The sequence below is a fragment of the Anneissia japonica genome, unplaced genomic scaffold (genome assembly GCF_011630105.1).
Source record: "Anneissia japonica isolate Jap-2015-1 unplaced genomic scaffold, ASM1163010v1 scaffold3334_len1275209_cov185, whole genome shotgun sequence".
NCBI classification, from domain to species: Eukaryota; Metazoa; Echinodermata; class Crinoidea; order Comatulida; family Comatulidae; genus Anneissia; species Anneissia japonica.
In genome coordinates, this window is record NW_022738561.1 from 1,023,371 (window position 1) to 1,030,463 (window position 7,093).

Sequence of the window (7,093 nt, forward strand, 5' to 3'; positions counted from 1 at the left end):
TATATATCCTATTTAAAAAAAACGATAATGCTGGGAATTACAGACCGGTTTCCATCTTTTGTCGCTATGATTATAGAACGTATTATGTATGATCAAATGATAAGCACTTAAATGATAAGTCCTTCCTTTATAATTTGCAATCTGGATTTAGGCCCTTCATTTCCTACCGAAACATGTTTGATACGTAAGTGATAATGGCAATTTAACTGGTATGGTACACATTGATCTTCAAAAAGCCTTCGATACCGTTGATCATGCAATATTGCTTTATAAATTAAAATCTATAGGCATTAATGAACATTCTGCAACATGGATGCAGTCCACCTAAGAGGCAGGTTGCAGTCAGTTGACATAAAATGGTCCCAATCATCTATGTTGGAAACCAGATGTGGAGTGCCCGGTCAGGGTTCCATTCTCGGCCCACTCCTATTCTTAATTTATGTCAACGAAAAAAAATAAATTCTTTATTTATTCATAAAAACCTCCAGTAAGGAGAAACATAGACAATCGAAACAATAAAATTACATTAAAAAACAAATCAAAAACGGCATACCAAACAGACATAACACTCAAAAGGAGTTTTTTCAACAAAAACAAGAGCGTTTCATTCTTAAAATTGTGTAAACAAATACTAGGCCTATAATTATGCTGATGATGTAGCACTTACAGCATCTAACAAAGATGTTCGGATGTTCGGTCGAATCTAAATTATGTAATGAACTCCAGTCACTAAATCAATGGCTAATTGATAATAAGTCAATCAATCATGTAAACGACATACGTGTAAAAAACAATCCAATATTAAGGACATTACCTATAATGATATGTCTATTGAAGCTAAATCATCCGTTAAATACCCGGGTCTTGATCTTGAACAACAGTTATCTGGCAGAGACACTGGGACGAAAGTCATATATGGAAAGTGCACCGTTATATAGAAATAGAAAATGTGTCACTCCATAATATGCACTTAAACTCCTTGGTTCTTCTCAGACTCAATGCGCGCCATTATGAATACGGATGTTGCATTTGGTATTCTGGTCTTGATAATACAACCACAATTAAACTTCAGACATTCCAAAACAAAATTAGGCCTATTAGATGTATCTTAGGTCTCGGACCTCGTGCACATGTTGGTTATAATGAATTCTGTAACTTAAATTGGTTGCCAATTCATCTCAGAGTTATCTTTTAGGTTATACAAACCCAAGGGGATTTTCCTATACAATCGAGGGATTTACATACGGATTTTGTTTATTTTGCACCAACCCTCCAGTTTCAGGCACGTAATCACCCAAGTGCGTTGCAGCATCCGGAGGTAATACACGAATTTATATCGAAAGGTTTGAGTATCGGTAGAGTAGCAGGTCCCTTTAACCATCCCCCATTTACTAAGTTTCCAAGAACGGAAACCGAGAAATTTCGGATAATCCAAGATCTTTCGTATCCACTGGGGGCGTCTGTTACTTCGAGTATCCCAGATTATGCTTCTCGTGTAACTTACGACACAATCGATAATGGCATTAGTCTTAAAAAAACGGGGCGGGTTCCTTAATGGCAAAAACCGATATAGAGGATGCCTTCAGAATTATTCCACTTTATCCTGGTGATTACCATTGTTAGGTTTTTCATGGGAGGGAAAGCATTTCTTTGATCGTTGTTTATCGATGGGTGGAAGGTCGTTCTTATAACATCGTCGAGTCTTTCAGCACAGCTTTAGTCTGGATAATGAAGGAAAAGTTTCAGATAGCCGATATTTCCCATATTTTAGATGATTTCTTAATAATTTCTTAGCGCTTAATCGTTTTCTATTTCTTTATGGTAAGATCGGGGTTCCAATCAAGGAGGCTAAAACTTTTACACCTACTACAGTCATTACAATATACGGGATAGAAGTCGATTCCGTATCAATGGAATGTCGTTTACCAAGGGCAAAGATTGAGAAAACAGTGTTGAAAATCAATGAATTTTTGACCAGGAAAAAAGTAACGTTGCGTGAAATGCAATCCATGGTTGGTCTCATCAACTACGTATGTAGCGTAGTCCTGCCCGGACGGGCTTTCCTGCGCCGATTGATAAATGTGTTACCATTGGCAAGGCATCTGTCTCATTTTATTCGTTTAAATCTCGAGGTTAAAGATGATCATCTTCTGTGGTTGTTTGGAAACTTTTAACGGTAAGGTCATGATTCTTAAAGAGACCTGGTATCATTCTTACAGATTTGGCAGGATCGATAGGATGCTGCAGTATTTGGTAGTAGATGTTTTTTTTTTTTATCGCATGGCCGTCTAACTTCGATACTTTATCTATCGCCGTCACTGTTGGAATTATTCCCTATTGTTATTGCAATTGAAGTATGGGGCGCTGCGCTTGCTAATTGCCGAATTGTGTTTCACTGTGATAATGAAGCAGTAGTTGCAGTGATCAATAAGAAATCTGGTAAAGACAAACTTCTTTTACGGCTTATACGGCGTTTAGTACTTGTGTGCCTTCGTTTCAATATCCAATTCAAAGCGCACCATATCCCGGGGGCTGACAAAATTTTATCCGACCTTCAGTCTCGGGAAAAAATTACAAAAGCGTTAGAGCTCTTTCCTTCTGTCAAATAAAACTCCTATCCAAATTCCTGCACAATTCATTTTAAATACTAAAGGATTAACTATTAAATAGTTAATCCTTTAGTATGCAAGCCATTGATACTCAATCAATCAACCGGAAATCAATCAGTTATTGTTGAACGACCGCCCTTGAACTTCAAAAAACCGCAAGTTTTAAAATTTGAAATTAACATCGTTCGACTATGGAGATGTTATTGTTGAAAACATATCAGTGTTGATGTGAGAGCTTTAAAATATATAAGTCGGTGGTGACGTCATCACTTCCATTTGCACTGAATTTTCCTTCCTTTTCATGAGCTTACTATTTTGATAGACATTCGTCAAAGAAATAAAGCATTTGAGAGAATACAGTTCTGTAATAAAATTTTGGTCAGTGCAAACAGGTAAAATCCTGTGATGATTTCATATAGGCTTACCACAGTCTGTGGGCTTACGAATCGATCTAGCCCTGGGTCAGGCTAGGCTAGGCCTCCCTATATCTAAATTCGTTCCTGGTGTAAATTCAATAAAAGGCTACAGGATATCACGATCACTGACTCGGTTCAAACTTTATTCCCATCCACCGTTTACAATGAAGCCATTATATAGCTGACAGCGTGATCACTGCTTGGGTATTTACCCAAGATCTTGGGTATTTTGACTTGGTCTTTTGGGTTCTTGGGTATTCCGTTCAAATCCTTGGGTATTTTATTTTTACTAAGAAAATTAAATATTTTTGTCATAGAGGAAGAATTAAGAAGTAACAAAGTATATTTCAGTCCATTCAAGTAAGCAAAACTAAACGAAGTGCACATAACATTGTTAATTGACTGTTAATTGATTTAAACATGGGTTCAGAATTGTTTATTTGTGATTTGTGTTGCCATTGATCTTACCTAATTAATGCATTACATATAATAATAAAACTTGATCACTGATCTACTGATAACACTGGCCGACTGAGGGCGTATTTTTCTATCTGTATTATCACCTCATGAGTATTAATTTTAATAATTAACTCAAACAATTACAATAAAAAATTGGTTTATAAATTGAACTAAAAGGGAAACTATACATGCGAAAAACGCGTATTTTTCAAATTTTAATGCATTTTCAGGAAGCTTGGGTAATTTTGAGCAATTTTGCTGAATCTTGGGTAATTTCGACCCAGACATTGGGTATATCAAAAATTGTGAGTGGTCACACTGATAGCTGAGCTCTCATCAGCTTCAAATCACTAACACAGCATAGTAAATTTGAACACCAATAAACAACACCCCAGCTACCTCTAACAACAGAATAGCATAAAATATATTAAAATAAGTATCATTAAATCATCAAATACTAGGAAAGAATTAAAATAATAATCTCAATCATTACAGTATATGCATGTACAACACAGCCAAAACTACAATGCTAATACATCAAAACAATACCGCAATTACAATCTAAGGGACCATCTCAATCACACACTAGTAGTATTATCTAGTGCATTTAACTAATTATAAACGTTGTCTTGAGGCGTATAACATGTTCAAAACTTTTATATCAATCCGCGTCTCCAACAAGCGTAGCCATAGTTACCCACACTTTGCCATATAGGTATTACTGTATAATCCTCTCTGATCTTATAATAACGATTGTTGCAAACTTTGTAAATGTGGGATCAGTGGGGTAACGAAGGGGCCGAAGCTCGTTTTGTGATGTATTTTAATGTCTTTTGTGGTACAGATTAGTTCTTTAACCCTTTGAGGTCGCAGGAAGCGCGCTCCGTATACAATACGCTTAATATGTCTACAGTATCTATAAACATTATTAAATCATGCAATTCAAGCTATACATAAGTGTAAACTTCAACACTGTTTTTGTACGAACAACCATTACAACGGTATTAATATGGAACGCCTAAATCGCAATCGACTTTGTCAATTTAGCCATCTTACACTTGCATCTTTGAAACAGATAGGCTTATGCCTATTAAACACTCAGCTTCTTTAGTTTGATTCCAGGAATTCCTTAATTTGTTATACATAATATTGAATTTGAAGTGACTTTCTTTGGGTTCTAATTTACCTTGTTTTACGATATGTATTTTTTTTTTTAAATATTACTTGTCAACAAACGACGATTGGGTGGGTGTCTGTTCTTTCGTTCAGCAGGCGCGTCATAGTAGTCTAGAATTCACCGCGGTGCGCGATTTGTACAAGTTGAATTGGTCCTCTTTTGCAAACAAACCTAAAAAAAGATCAAGCCAAGCGTGTGCACTGTGGTGAATAGACCGAATCGGCGGCTCGGGTCACTTGACTTATAGTGGGCATTAGGGTTTGTTTACATCTATCGAGATCGCGAGACGACAGTGCATTGAATGTGGCTTCGCCTTGTTGTACGATGTAAGTCACATCATAGATGTTGCAAATGTTAATTGGAACGCGAGCTATAATTTGGTAAGTCACTTAGAAGTGTTCCAAAATTAAATTTTTAAACACTTATCAGTTTGGTTTGGTAAGGCTCCAATGGATCGTGGGAATAAAGCCTGGAAAGTTTTTTCAAGGAAAGGTACAGTACCTTCAAGACGTGCATATGCTCCAGTGGAGTTGTCGCCGGCTGAGGTAATTTTTATAGGCCTAGGCCTAATAGTTATTATTCATGGAAAATGCTATCGCAGCATAAATCTCCCCATTCGTTGCAAGAGTATTATTTTGCAGTTATTTTAAATCCGAAATTAAGTCATAGGATGTTAGGCCTAGTACACTGCCGAGGATGATCATCATGACATAAACAAATATTATTACGTAATGGCATTAGGATGTACCGTACCAACCAGGCCTATTATCACTAGGCTGTGTACACTCAGGTACACTTCGGCAGCTGGAACCCTAAATTGGGTGGCAAGTTGCTGACGCATGTCACGCCTCTGTCACTGGGAGAGCTGCAGATCAGTTTCATCACTTGCACTGTACTGTTTTGTTTTTTTGGTGTATCCTGCTTTATTGAAATGTGAAAACAAATCTCGAATGTAAACCATTTGAAAATAAAGTTCATTTTGTATCTTGAAAGGCATGATTATGAGATAACAATGTGATTGACTTATTTAAGAACTGAAAAAATATGGGAACCCTGAAATAATTCATAATGTTTACAGTAGGCCTACCGGTATGTATTTTAGTCTATTAAACAAATGCCAGGCTATCAGGAGGTTAGGCGTATTGTACCTAATAGCCCCTAATAAACCTTATTTAATCCATGTTTAACCACAATCAATTTATTCATCTCATTCGTATCACGTATCGAGCAGTGTGCGAAGACTGTCAGTGCGCGTACTGTGTATTACCAAAGAACTTAAATAGCAGAAGAATGAGCTGCTCCGCGTATTTGTATTAAAATTGATGGAACATCCGCCCTCCCGCGAATGGGGTAAAATTTGAACATTTTACTAAGTGTGGAGAAACTACAGGAAACAGACGAACCAGAGCGGCGCCTTTATTGTTGCTATATAGCGCCGCCGCGCGGGCAGGGTTAAATTGCTCTCTGTGTACCCACAATGCCTTTCGAACGGATGGTCCCCTATTATTGGGAAGCTGCTTTATCTTTTGCTATTTATTATCTTTTGTACTAACTGTACTAAGAAATCATATAACACGCGCAGCTAATGCACACGCGCACAGTGGTCACTGAGCACCGACCACGGCAGCCAGAACTGATGGATTTTTGATATAGGGCCTATATCAACCGCTCTACAGCCAGCAGTTTGATTATATTGCCATATAAAAGGTGATGGACGTCACAACTGACTTATAAAGCAATTATTAAAGTAATTATTGAAATAATTGTGTAAACTATAGGAAATGAGCCTAGGGAGCCATTATTTCCTTCAAAAATTGCCTCAAGCCTAGCGGGGCCTCAGGAAATTTTTTTTTCATGACTATAATTGCTTATTATACAAGCTAGATCAAAATTCTACTCGCAATTTTCTTTAATTTTTGGTATAATCGCACTGGCTAAAAGATTACAAAATAAAAATCAAAACAACGGTAACGTTTTAGATTGATTTTTATGACTTATAATTTAATTTTTAATTTAATTTACATATATATTTAATAACATGTAATTTTTTCTTATGGGGTGACCCCATTATTGTTTAATGACTTTGCTTCTGAAAAAAGACCTGCAAATGTTATGCACAATATTAGCAATAGTTAAATATCATCAAGCGTGCATCTATACATTTGTACATGCACTAACTTCTGATCATTTATACATCATCTAAGGGTTAAAAGTCTGTCAAATACTCAATCAGAGCAGATTTAAAGATGAAAGTCACAAATACTACTTATGCAGGCTGATTTTCGTTGCGTTTGGATCTTGCATAGCCAAAAACTATTGGTCTTACATTCACGAAATCGTGTTGCGTCATACCAGTTGGGGGTTACCAATAAAATTGAGTGTGGCGACTACTGAGGACGGAACCTTTTTCCTCGCTTTGAAATTAATAATGA